At 47.6% G+C, this 13,970-nt stretch overlaps 1 long non-coding RNA gene across 1 annotated transcript; it reads right to left on the bottom strand.

The window, feature by feature from the left end:
- Positions 1-2,439: 2,439 nt before the first annotated feature.
- LOC112674948 (uncharacterized) lies at positions 2,440-12,035 on the bottom strand. Its single transcript, XR_003145675.3, has 3 exons — positions 11,655-12,035; positions 10,181-10,241; positions 2,440-9,921 (listed from the first exon to the last, which is right to left on the bottom strand). It is a non-coding gene; the product is annotated as an uncharacterized LOC112674948 (long non-coding RNA).
- Between the last annotated feature and the right edge of the window lie 1,935 nt (positions 12,036-13,970).

Raw genomic sequence — 13,970 nt, forward strand, 5'->3', positions numbered from 1 at the left:
CGGCTTGCTCTGCTGTCTCTCCTCCAGAGGTCCTGGGGCCCCGGGTTGCCCCGAACCCCTGGTGCCCGGACCCCCCCACCCTGGGCCAGAGGCCCCTGGGACTGCTTGTGGGCTCCCGGCCCCGGCGCACAAGCAGCCCCGGGAAGGGATTGCATGGAATGGCCCCTGCCCTCCGGAGGTGGCTCCTGGGCCGAGGCGGGAGCGTCGTCGGGAGGGACCCCCAGCCTCGCCTGCGGAAGCCTTTGCCAAGCGCCTGTGGGCGCCGCTCACGTGGGGCCCCTCAGGAAGAGCGGCAGGGGGGACAGTGGCCTGGGGGCCAGGATGCGGGGGCAGTGCCACCTCCCACTGAGTCCCAACAGCCCGGTTCTGTGGGTGTGAGCGGGGCCAAGGCCACACGGGGAAGGGGCGCCAAACACCCGTGGATTTCGGGGGGCGCCAGCCGCGGCTGAGCCCTCCCGCGCTCCGCACCAACGGGAGCCATTTCAATTCCGTAGAGGGTGACTTGTCTCACAGATTGCCGTGGCGCTAATTAGTGCTAATTAGAATCCGATCGACTCGCCAAGGCAATCTGTCCTGCTGGGGCAGGCGGGATCCCAGAAGCACGTCTGATCTCGAAGGGAGTGGGGCCTTTTATGAAAAAAAAAAAAAAAACACACAACAAAAACCCGTGGGTAGCTTGGGGGGCGGGGTGTCTTCATGCCTCGCTGGCCCGGCTGTGAGGACGCCCCTGTTAGAGGCGAGTCTGTTCAAACGTGTTTGACACATTCCAAGGGCAGAAGAGACAAACGCACGCCTTTGAGCGATGGCTGCGCAGGGACAGCGGCCAGGCGGGCCGAGTGTCATCCTCGGCGGGCTGCGCGGAGGGACCGGTGAGGCCCCAGTGGGGTCGCCATGGAACGTTCTCCCCTTGGCAGGGGAAAGCTGGACCCCGGACGGTCCCTCTCTCCTTCCGCACGGGACCCACTCCAGAGCGGGGTGGCCACGGACACCTGCCTGGGCCCCGGCAAGGCCTGGAGACGGAAGCGGAGCAGCAGAGCGAGGTGCGGGTGGGGAGCAGCCAGGGTTTAGGCGAGGGCTACCGTAGCAGGTGATGGTCGTGCAGGACCCCATCCAACTGGTCACGATGGGTCCTGGAGAGCAGCACTTTCGTGTCAATTTGACAGATAGGGAAACTGAGTCCAAGAGCTTAAGGAAATGTGCTCAGAGTCACAGGTGGGCTAGGAAGAGGCAGGGCTAGTGACAAGCCAGTGAGAGGGGCTCACACACCCCTCCGGAGCCCAGGGCCACATCCAGTCACTGCGGGTGAGCGGAGGGGAGCCCCAAAGTCACGGGGTCTGAGGGCGGGTCAGGAATGGCCACAGCTCTCAGCCTCCATCACTGAGGCGGGCTCTCTCCAGGGTCTTGGAGTCCAGCGCCTGCCCCATTGCACAGGTGGGGGCCGGCGGGGGGGAATGGAGGGCCTGCCCTCGGGCTTGCGGCTGCGGTTGAACCCAAGCATTCAGATCCTGGGGTTTCTGTAGAAAACACCCACGTGCACATGTCCCACGTTCTCCACCGACAGGGAGGTGAGCACCTTGGCCAGGGGCGTGGAGCCCCCAGACTGCAGGTCCAGTGCCAAAGGTGGGGAGCATTCATCCCATTGAGCAGAAGCCCGAGGGGGCCCAGGGCGCATCTGTTAACGGGGTCTCTGTCGGCACACGGATGGGCAGATGGGCAGCAGCTCCTCCAGAGATGCTTCTCTAGAACATTCTCTCTCCCTGGCCCCCGGTGCTCCGTGCGGGTACGTAGCGTGGAGGTGGGGGGCCTGTTGTGTTGCCCTCACCGGCCGCGGGCAGACCCTCCGGAGGTCAGATGAGATGCCACCTGACAGATCCCCGACCGAGGACAATTTGTGGGAGGAGGGTGGTGAGAGGTCAGAGCCCCTGGGTTTCCGACGAGCCCCAGGACGGGGTTCAGATTCTGGGTGGCTCTCTGCTATCAAGTACCTCCGCACTGAGGCCGTGGGCAGGCAGGGGCCTCACTTCTGGAACACTCCTCTTGCCCCCCCCCCTTTTTTTTCCTCAAAGCAGCCTTATCGAGGTATAGTTCTCAACAGCACATGTTTAAAACGTGCCATTTGATAAGTTCTGACATATGTACCCATCTGTGAAACCGCCACCGCAAAATCAAGATAATGAACCAGTCCATTATCCCCCAAAATGCCTCTTTGCCATCAATCCCTCCCTCCTGCCCCTTCTTGCCCTACCTTTTCCCAGACATCCACTGATGTGCTTTCTGCCACTATAAATTAGTTTGTATTTCCTGGGATTTTACATAAAGGGACTCCTGCAGTATGTTCTCTGCGCGCTTGCCCTCAGCGGAATGACTGAGATCCGTCCCTGTTGTAGGGCGTGTTGAAGGCACGTTCCTTTTTATTGCTCAGTGTGTAGATCCTGCAACTTGGTTTTTTGTTGTTTATTTTTTAATTCTCTTGCTGATACACATTTAGGTTGTGTCCAATTTGGGGTTAGAAATAAAGTTGCTGGGCAGCTCGGTTTAGCGCTGCCTTCAGCCCAGGGCCTGATCCCGGGATCGAGTCCCACGGCGGGCTCGCTGCATGGAGCCTGCTTCTCCCTCTGCCTGTGTCTCTGCCTCTCTCTCTCTCTCTCTCTCTCTCTCTCTCTGTGTCTCTCATGAATAAATAAATAAAATCTTAAAAAAAAAAGAAATAAAGTTGCTATGACTACTCATACACAAAGCTCTGTATGGATGTATGTTTTCAGTATATGTTTAACTTTTTAAGAAGTTGCCCAAGTGTTTTTCCGAAAGTGCTTGCTTGTGGCATTTTACAGGCCTTGCCACCCGCAGTGGGTGGGTCCTTCTACATCCTTGACAGCATGCTGTCAGCTTTTCTCATTTTAGTCAAATAGATGGAGAGGGTCTCTTGCTGGGATCTTACTGTGCATTTCCCTCCCCCTCCCCGAATGAATAAAGATACGCGTCTTTCCGTGTGCTTATTTGCTCTTCATGCATCTTCTTTGGCACATGTTGTTCCAATCTTTTGTGCATTAAAAAACGGTGGGTTGTTTGTTCTCTTACGTTGGGTGTTGGGAATTCTTTGTATATTCTGGATGCAAGTCCCTTATCAGGTATATGCTTTGAAATTATTTTCTCCCAGTCTGGCTTGTCTCTTTATTCTCTTGACAGCATCTTTCAAAGAGCAAAAAAAGGCTTTAATTTTTATAAAGCCCAAAGACCAATGTGTCCCTTTATGGATCATGCTTTGGGTGTCGTAGCCAAGAAATTGGTGTCAAGACCGCAACATTCTTTTAAAGTTTTTATAGTTTTAGGCTTTCCATTTAGGCCTATGGCCCAATTTTAAGTTAATTTTTGTATACGGGGCCAGATAGACATTTAAATTTGCTCTTCAGGATTTTTTTGTTTTGTTTTGTTTTGTTTTTGCAGATAAATATTCAAATGTTCTAATGCCACCTGTTAAAAGGACTATCATATGACCATTTCTCCACTAAATCAACTTTACACTTTGTCAAAAATAAGTTGCCTCTCTATGCATGTGTCTCTATCTCGTTCCATCGACCCACTTCTCTTCACATGAGTATTACACGCTCTTGATTACAGTAGCTGTATATTAAGTCTTAAAATGATATAGTATGGATTTTCCACTTCTGTTCTTATTTATAAAGGTTCTATACACTTCCATGTGAGTGTGAGAGTCTGTCAGTCTCTCCAAGAAGCATGCATGAGTGGTGTGGCATTAAATCTACACATCGATTTTGGGGGAAAGCAACATTTTCACAATATTGAGTCTAGCTCGCAAACACAGTCTACGTCTCCATTTATGAAGATCTGTAATTTCTTTTGGCAATATTATGTGATTTTCAGGGTCTTTCATATCTTTTGTCAGGTGTACTCTTAAATATGTCATACTTTTTGATACTATTATAAATGAATTTTAAAGTCTTCATTTCTGATTTTGTGTCACTAGTATATAGAAATACAAATGATTTACGGATACTGATCTTGTTTCTGCAAGCTCATTAAACTCTTTATTGTAAATTCGTTGGATTTTCCACATGGAAGATCATGTTGTCTCTGAATACACGCAGTTTTACTTCTTTTTTTCCAATCTAGATATCTTTTATTTATTTTTCCTGCCTGATTTGCCAGGAAGAACCTCCAGTTCAGGCTGAATAAAAGTGACGACAGCAGACGTCATGTCTCATTGCTGATCTTAGGGGAAGAAAATTCAGTCTTCCATCATTAATATGATGTTAGTTGTAGCTTTTTTTTAGATGTCTTTTCTCAGATGGAGAAAGTTCCCTTCTATTTCCAGTTTACTGAATTTTTGATCAAGAATGGATACAGATTTTTTTCCTGCATCAATTAAGGTGATCATATGTTTATTTTTTCAAGCATGTTAATGTGGTGAATTACACCGATTAGTTTTCTAATATTAAACCAATTTTGCAATGCTTAGATAAAAGCTCACTTGGTCATGCTGTGTTGTCCTTTTCATATGTTGTTAGTTGGGAAACACATCCCTTCTTTAATATTCTGAGAGTTTGTGGAGAATTCCCAAAATTCACTCATAGAATTCATGAGTGAAGGCATCTGGACCTGGAGTTTTGTTTGTGCAATGTCAGTTTCTTTAATAGATATAGGGAGGGGCAGCACAGGTGGCTCAGTGGTTCAGCGCCGCCTTCAGCCCAGGGCATGATCCTGGAGACCCAGGATCAAGTCCCACGTCAGACTCCCTGCATGGAGCCTGCTTCTCCCTCTGCCTGTGTCTCTGCCTCTCTTTCTGTCTCTGTGTCTCTCATGAATAAAGAAATAAAATCTAAAAAAAAAAAAAAAGATATAGGGGTATTCAGGCTATCTATTTCCTTTTTTTTTTTTCTATTTACTTTTGAGTGAGCTTTGGAAATTCATCTCTTCCCAAGAATTTGGCTGTTTAAGCTGTCCAATTTATAGGCATAACATTGTTCATAATATTCTCTGATTATCTTCTTACTATCTATAAAGTCTGTAGTGACTTTTCTCGTTTCTAATTTTAGTAATTAGGATCTTTTTTATTTTTCCTTATTAGTTTAATTGGAGTTTTATCAGTTTTATTAAGCTTCCCGAACAGACAGGCTTTGGTTTCATTTTCCCCTTTATTATTTTTCTCTCTCTATTTCACCAATTTTAGCTTTGCTCTTCATTATTTCTTTTGCTTACTTTGGGTTAAATTTGCTCTTTTTCTATTAAGGTAGAACTGAGGTCACGGATTTGAGATTTTGAGATCCTTCTTCTTTTCTAATATAGGCATTTAATATATCTAAGGTGAAGCTAATCTCTGCTTTAGCATCATCTCACAAATTCTGATATGTTGTGTTTTCATCATTCAGTTTAAAATACTTTCTAATTTCACTTTTGATTCCTTCTTTGACTCATGGGAGTATAATATAATTTGTTTAGTTCCCAAATATTTGAGGATTGCCCAAATATCTTTATATTACTGATTTCAATTATGGTAAGAGAACATAATTTGTGTAACCTGAATCCTTTTAAATTTCATGAGCCAGAATATACCATATCTTGGTAATATGCTCTATCCTTGTGCACTTCAGAAGAGTGTTTATTCTGCTGTTGTTGAGTGTAACATTCTATGAATTGTAATTAGGACAAGTTGGCTAATAATATGGCTCAGATCTTCTATATCCTTGATGATTTTCTGCCTCTTGTTCTATCAGTAATTGAGAGAAGAGTGTTGAAATCTCTCTCCATAATTGTGATTTAGTTCCCTCTTCAGCTTATCAGCTTTTGCTTCACGTATTCTGAAGCTCTAAATATTTAAGATTGTTATATCCTCTTGGGGCACCTAGGTGACTCAGTTGGTTATGTGTCTAACTTCGGCTCAGGTCATGATCTCAGGGTCCTGGGATCAAGCCTTGAGGCAGGATCCCCATTCAGTGGGGAGACTGCTTGTCTCTCTCTCTCTGCCCCTCTGTCTTTATGCTCTGTTTCTCTCTCTCCAATAAAATAAATAAAATCTTTTAAAAAATTGCTATGTTCTCTTGGTTAACTGACACCTTTATAATTATGAAATTGCTTTATCTCTGGTAATATTCTGTCCTCTGAAATTTACTTTGATGTATAGCTAGTCCAGCATTGTTTGGATTACCATTGTAGTGGTAAGTCTTTTCTTTTGTTAAAGATGTTATTTATTTATTCATGAGAGACACACACACACAGAGGCAGAGACATAGGCAGAGGGAGAAGCAGGCTCCCCATAGGGAACCCAATATGGGACTTGATCCCATGATCATGCCCTGAGCCAAAGGCAGACACTCTACTGATGAGCCATCTAGGCATCCCTGTGTCTATATATTTAAGGTTCATTTCTTGTATGTAATATTATAGTTGGACCTTGATTTTTTTTTTTAGAGTTTATGTATTTATTTAAGTAATCTCTACACTCAATGTGGGGCTTGAACTCATGACCCCAGTATCAAGAGTCGCATGCTTTTCTGACTGAGCCAACCAGGCGCCCCAGACCTTGATTATTTTATGCAATCTTGTAATCTCTGATCTCCCATTGGGGTGCTTAGATAATTTACATTTAATGTGATTATTGATATATTAGGTCTCTTTGTTTTGTGATAGTTTTATTGTTGTTGTTGTTGGTCTCATCTGTTCCTTGTTTTTTTTCTTTTACTGCCTTATTTTGGATTGAGTACTTTTTATTTTTCCATTTTACCTCCTTAGTTATGTTTCTTTGTTAAATTATTTTAGTGATTGCTTTAGGGTTTATCCTACAGTCTTGAACTTATCAGAGTCTACTTTCAAGTGATATTATGTCACTTCACCTCGTATAGTGTAAAAACCTTATAATAGCATTTCCATTTCCCCCTTCTGACCTTTATCCTATTGCCATACATTTTACTTATTTTATAAATATATGTGAACAATCAATCATTTCTTTAAAAATTGAGGTGAAATTCACATAGCAAAATTAATTATTTTAAAGTGATTAATCCAGTGGCATTTAGCACATTCACAAAGTTGTGTAACCACCACCTCTACTGATGTTCAAAAACATTTCCATCCTTCCAAAATAAAGCCCCACACTCATTAAGAAGTTACACCCCATTCCCCCTGGACTCTCGACAACCACTCATCTTCATTCAGTTTCTACGGACTTACCTATTCTGGGTATTTTGTGTAATTGGAATCATTTAATAGGTGACCTTTGTGTCTGATTTCTTTCACTTAGCATAATGTTGTCAAGGTTCATCCATACTGTAGCATGCATCAGTGCTTTGTTCCTTTTTATGATTGAGTAGCATTCTATTGTATGGATGGACCCCAATTTGTTTATCCACTCATCCATTGATGGACATTTGGGTCATTTTTACCCTTTAGCTGCTGTGAATATTGTTGCTATGAGCACTGGTGTGTAAGGATTTAAAGACTTGTTTTCAATTTTTTGGAAGAAATGCTGGTTTCTATGGTCATTCTATGTTTAACTTTATGAGGAACAGCCAAATTGTTTTCCACAGCAGCTGAACCATTTTATATTTTTACTGACTAAGTCTGAGGATTCCAGTTTCTCTACCACCTTGCCTATGCTTATTTCCTTTGTTTGAAACAATGTTTGACACTATGTTTTACATAGTCCTGTCAAAACATATAAAATGGTATTTCACCGTGATGTTTGTATTTTTCTCTCATAGCTAATGATATTGAGCATCTCTTTATGTGCTTGTTGGCCATGTGTATATTCTTTGGAGAAGTCCTTTGCCCACTTTAAAATTGGATTCTTTTTGGTGTTGTCAGAGTCTTTTATATCTTCTGGAAGCTACACCCTTATGAGATATTTGATTTATAAATATTTTCTCCCACTCTGTAGGTTGCCTTTTCACTGTCTTGGTAATGTCTTTTAATACACAGAAGTTTTTAATTTTGATGAAGTTTTACTTATTTGTTCATCATGCTTTTGGTGTCATATCTAAGAATCCATTGCCAAATCCAAGGCCATGAAGATTAATTCATATGTTATCTTTTAAGAGTTTATAGTAGGGGAGCCTGGGCAGCTCAGTCGGTTAAGCATCTGCCTTTGGCTCAAGTCATGATCCCGGGGTCCTGGCAATGAGCCCCACATCGGACTACCTGCTTCTCCCTCTCTCCCACATTTGTGCTCTCTCAGTCTCTGTCTCTTTCTCAAATAAATAAATAAAATCTTTAAAAAAAAGAGTTTATAGTAGCTATGATACTTAGGTTGTTGTTGGTCTACTTCAAGTTAATTTTTGTATATGGTGTGAGGTAGGGGTGCAACTTCATTCTTTTGCTTGTGGATATGCAGTTGTCTCAGCACTTGTTAAAGAGAGACTTCTTTCCCTCATTGAATGATATTGGCAACCTTGTTGAAAATCAATTGGCCATAGACATATAGGTTTATTTCTGGATTCTTAAATTTGTTCCACTGGTCAAGATGTCTATCCTCACGCCTGCACTATACTCTTTTGATTACTTTAGCTTTATAGTATATTATGGAGTTGAGAAATGTGAGTCTTCCAACTTTGTTCTTCCTTTTCAAATTGCCTTGGCTATTTGGGATCCCTTGCAATTTCATATGAAACAGAGGGTTGCCTTTTCTATTTCTGTGAAAAAGGCTATTGGAATTTGGATAGGTGTTGTACTTAGTCTGTAGATTACTTTGAATAGTATTTCCATTTTAACAACAGTAAGACTTCCAACCCATGAACATGGAATATTGTTCCATTTATTTAGATCTTTTCAATTGTTTTTTGAAGCGATTTAAATTTTAGAAAATGTTATATATTTACCCATATAGGTACCACTTACAATGTTCTTAATATCTTTGTATAGATCTGTATTTCCAGCTGGCATCATTTTTCCTCTGCAAGAAGGACTGTAACATTTCTTTTTTCTTTTTTTTTTTTTAAAGATTTTATTTATTCATGAAAGACACACAGAGAGAGGCAGAGACACAGGCAAAGGGAGAAGCAGGCTCCCTGTGGGAAGCCCAATGTGGGACTCAATCCCAGGACCCCAGGATAACACCCTGAGCCGAAGGCAGACATTCAACCACTGAGCCACCCAGGAGCCCCAGGGCTCTAACATTTCTTGTAGTGCAAGTGTGCTGCTGATGAATTTTTTCCTGCTTCTGTGTGTTTGAAAAAATGTCATTACTCACTTTTCCTTTTCAAAGATATTTTACTGTGTATATATTTGCTGGAATTATATTTTAAATGATACCCTTCTTTTAAAGATAGGTACAGATGACAGTTTTTCTTCTGGTACTTTAAAAAATATCGTTGCTTTACTTGCATTGCTTTTGACAAGAAATCTGCTGTCATTCTCATTTTCTTCCTTTGTGGAATGTCTTTCTCCATGGCTACTTTTAAGATTTCCTCTTTATCACTGTTTTTGAGCAGTTCAATTATGATGTGCCTTCATGTAATTTTCCTCATGCTTCTCATGCTTGCAGTTTGTTGAACCCTTGGATCTGTGGGTTTGTAGCTTTCATCATTTTGGAAAAATCTGATCATTACTTCTTCAAATCTCTTTTTTTCTGTTCCCTGCCTCCTCTCCTTCAGGGACTCCAATTACACATATATTAGGCTGATTGAAGTTGACCCGCAGCTCACTGGAACTCTTTTCTTTGGGGGGGATTCTTTTTCCTCTGTGTGTTTCATTATGGATAGTTTCCAACAGTATGTCTTCAAGTTCACCAATCTTTTTTTTTTCATAATGCTAATTTTCTGTTATTCTGTCTGCTATGTTTTCTATCTTGTGCATTGTAGTTTTCAACAAAGTTTGATTTGGGTCTTTTTTATCCCCCATATCTCTACTTTATCATTTGGACTTGTGGAATACAGTCAGGATGTCTTGCTCTGCGAATTCTTTGGATTGTTCCTGGTGGAAGTAACACAAAACTGTTATTCATCTTGGTCAGAAGCAGAAGGACTCTCTTTTTAACCCAAGTATTGGCAACCTCCTTCTCACTGGGTGCGTGAGCCCATGGACAAAAGGAAATGCCAGTCTTCTTCTGAAAACAAGTCCTCCCCACAGCCTCCCAAGGTGGGCGTGGTGTGGTTTCAGCAGAAACAGAGATTGAAATGTGATTTGACCCATGTTATTGGGTACCTGGGCTTGTCAGGGCAGCATGTATTACCTGGACAGAGCCAAGCCAGCCAGAAACAGCCTCCTGGTAGGTGTGCTCAGACGCTTTGTTCCTGCAGACAGAAGAGCCAAGTGTTCATTGTCTTAGCACTGAGAGGACCTAGACCCTTTGGATACAGTTCAGGTTGGTGTTCAGAGGGCATTTCCCCCTAAGTTGGATAAGCAGACTGGTGACCCAGCAAGACAGCTCTGAGGTATGACAGGCCAGAATGAAGGGTGAGAAGCAATCTACCCAAGTGGGGACAAAATAAAATAAGAGCCAGCTGAGATGTTTCTTGCAATTCAGGCTACATCAAGGTGAGCCTAGAAGCATGGTAACAATGACCACAGTCATCACCACCCTGGTTCTCAAGAGCCACAATATTTGGGGCATTGCTTGTTGGTTATCTCCTTTGGCTCACTCAGTGACTGGTGGGGCCAACTTTATTCATCCCCATTTGGGGTTGGTGATCATTGAGCCTAGTGTGTGTCCAGGGAGGTGGCACTGTCCCTTACCATGTCCACGCATGGCCTGATGGGGTAACTCTGCCCCTGGAATAGGGAGCGAAAGGTGACATAAACCATATCCTGTCTCTGAACAGGGTCCCTGCCTGTGAAATAAGATGATAAACAAGATGGTATTGCCAGGAAGGCCTGAGCACTGAGTCTCTGGGGTCCCGTGTGATTCTAGGACTGTAATCAATCATTAGCGACATTGAGAACCCCTGGCTCCCTAGCCAGTGGCAGTGCCAACAAGTGTGTGCATGTGTTCATTTATGTATGTGCATGTGAGCCTGCATGTGTGCATGTGGCAGTGAGGACTCCCAGAGGTCTGAGTCCAAGTGCGAGACTGGGGCTACTGAATCGTTCTAGCCCACAACTCTCACAAGAATGTGACAGCTGGGGTTAAGCTGGGGGTTAATCTGGCTTTGATGCTGACCCACTGAGCATCCAGGGGACTAGGGTCAGGACCACCCACTCTGGCCCTGGGTGAAACACCATGTATGAATCTAGACCACTAACCTGACTCAGAGCCCCTTGGAGGCCGAAGGGAGGGGGCCGGGGCTGCCCTGGAGCTGGGGAGAACTTGCCCCTGCAGCTTCCTATTGGGACTCTTGGTTCTGAGTCAGGTTAAGTCCTTGTGCTATTCGCTTGGTGGATGTTTACTGGGCAACCACCACGTGCCAGTGCTGTTTGGGGCACAGGGGATGCAGTGTTGAGCAGAGAGGTCGAAATCCCTGCCCTTGAGAACCAGACAATGCATGAGATCGGCCCGGCAGGAGACAAGTAGGAGGCAGGGAAAGGAGGAAAGGGCAGAGCTGCAGAGAGAGGAGGCAGGAGGCTGCAGGTGCAATGTCACTGAGGAAGTGACATTTCAGTGAAGACCACAAGGAGGTAAGGGAACGAGCCGGCAGAGATCTGACAGGAAAGTGTTTAGGCAAAGAGAATGTCATATGCAAAGGCCCTGGGGCAGGACACAGTCTCACTTGCTTAAGGAGCATCTAGGAGTCCGTGGGGCAATGGGTGCAGGAAGGGAAGCCCGAGCAGGTGACCCCGTCAGCCCCGGGAATGCTGGGCGGCGTTGTGAGCCTTTGGAGGGCTGTTGGCAGAAAAAGAACAAGAGGAAGCAATTGTAACAACCTCAAACAACCTCAAAAAACACAATGGTTCACGGTGGCTTAGGCTAGGCAGTGATGGGAGGTGGCCGACTCTGGGACATACAATGTAAAACCAGAGGATGTGCTGACGGGGGTGGGGTCTGAGGAAGAGGGGGGCCCAGAAAGGTCATAAAGATTTTGGTCTGAGCAACTGGAAGGCTGTCCTTTTGTGGTTTGGGAAGACCGGCGGGAGCAGACCCGAGGCGGGGGTCAGGAGCTGTGGCCCATGTTGCCTGCGAGGGGGAGCTGCACCCAGGGCCTGGGGCCCCGGTGTGTTGCTGGGCGATGTGGGGGCAGCGGAGAAACATCACAGTGTTCCAGCTTCCACTCTGGGTACGGAGCAGAGGTGGGGGAAGAGAAAGCGAGTCGCTGGGAGCCACGCCCGCCCAGGGAGGTCCAAGTGCTGACCCCACAATGAGGGACCCGGGGTCCTTGGTGGCCTTTGGAGCCATTGGGGGGGAGCGCTGGCAAGGCTCACGGGACCAGAGGGACAATTGGAGACTCTTTTGAGGGGCTTTGCTTTCGGGAAGAGCAGAGAAATGATTTTCTGCTTGATGTTGGATGGAGTCCACAGAGGGATTCTTAGGATGGGAGGAACCCCAGTGCGGGCTGCTGGGGGGGAAGGGGCACAGCCTGGGGGGAAGGGGCACAGCTGGGGGGAAGGGGGCACCACTCGGGAGGGGGCTGATGGCTGTTTCCTGGCTCTTGCTGCTTCCAGGGCTGGAGGAAGGCCAGGCTGGGCTTCGGGTGGGTGAGAGTGCCCAGGGGGCGGCCCAGGAGCCGAGGGCATCAGGTGGCCACAGCCGTCCCTGCCTGTAGCAGCCAGCAGCGTGGGGAGCGCCTCGTCCAGGTGAGCTGCAGCCACGGAGGGGGATTCAACCCACAGGATCCCATGGCCTGGGGGCCGGGGGAGCTCCATGAACAGACAACGCTGAGTCCCGTATGGCCAGAGCAGCGGGCGAGAGGCCGCGGAAGGTCCCGGGTGGGCTGGAGGGCTGGGGATGCTGGGGGCTTCGGGGCACTGGACAGGGCGGGCGGAAGGCCGAGCGAGCACCAGCGGAGCGGCCTCTGCCTCCGTGTCCTTGTCTGGGGCGTGGAGACCAGAGCAGGGCCTGGGGTCATGAGCTCGGGTCACCGCCTCCCGAGTGCCAAGAAGGGGGGGGAGCGCTGCCGGGAGCACGGCCTGTGGAGCCAGAGGCTGGAGGGGGGAGGGCGCGGGAGGGCGCGGGAGGCCGGGGCTGCGCGGGGGCTGCGGGCTGCCCTCCTCCCGCCGGGCCATCCCCCAGAGGGCAGTGCAGGATCACCTCTCGGCCACACGCAGTCTCCCCGCAGCCGGGAAGCGGCTCTCTCTGGAATCCTTGCAAACGGGCCAACCTGCCAGGGTCGGATGTTCCTCCCTCCTCGGCCATGGGCCCGGGCGTGTCCTCCGGGCTCTGTGCGCTATGTCACGGCGCCTTCCCCAGGGCGCCCGGCGCAGTGACTGTGGCCCCCCCACTTCATGCAGAAGGAAGCCAAAGCCAGAGAGGTCAGGGCCCGCCCTGCCGAGGACCGTGTGTCGGGGCTGCAGGGCGCGGGTGGTGGGTCATCACGGGAAGGGTCCCCGACCCCATGTATGGCCACCTGGTAACTTCTCTGGGTCCACAGAGCGGGGACCGGTCTGGCTGCACAGGCCTGGCACCCACTGCACACTCAGCGCTGCTCACCATGGTCGGGATTCAGACCCAGGGCTGTCGGTGTTTCCAGGAGGAAAGGCCGGAAGAGGGGAGAGCCCCCCGACCCGGGGCACCTGCACAGCACACCGGCTGTCTCGTCTCCCTGCATCCCAGCTCTCGGACCTGCCCCCTTGTCCTGAGGCTGCAGCCCCCACAAGTGGGCGGGTGGCCCGGCAGCTGTGGGTCACCCCCTCCACCACACAACTCCCCACTGGGCCCACACCCTGCACCCTGCACCCCGCAGGGAGGCCCAGCGCACCAGCCTGGTGGGGAGGGCAGGCAGAGGTAGGGACTTGTCCGAAGACAAGACGCAGAAGCGAAGAGAGGGGGACAAGGGAGGAGCAGGAGGGAGGGTGGGGAAGCAGAGGCCGCAGGAGCTCGGCCAGCGGATGGTAACTCCTGGGAACAGACTGCAGCTGGAAGGCCTCAGAGA

This window comes from Canis lupus, chromosome 10 (assembly GCF_003254725.2).
Source record: "Canis lupus dingo isolate Sandy chromosome 10, ASM325472v2, whole genome shotgun sequence".
Taxonomy (NCBI): Eukaryota; Metazoa; Chordata; class Mammalia; order Carnivora; family Canidae; genus Canis; species Canis lupus.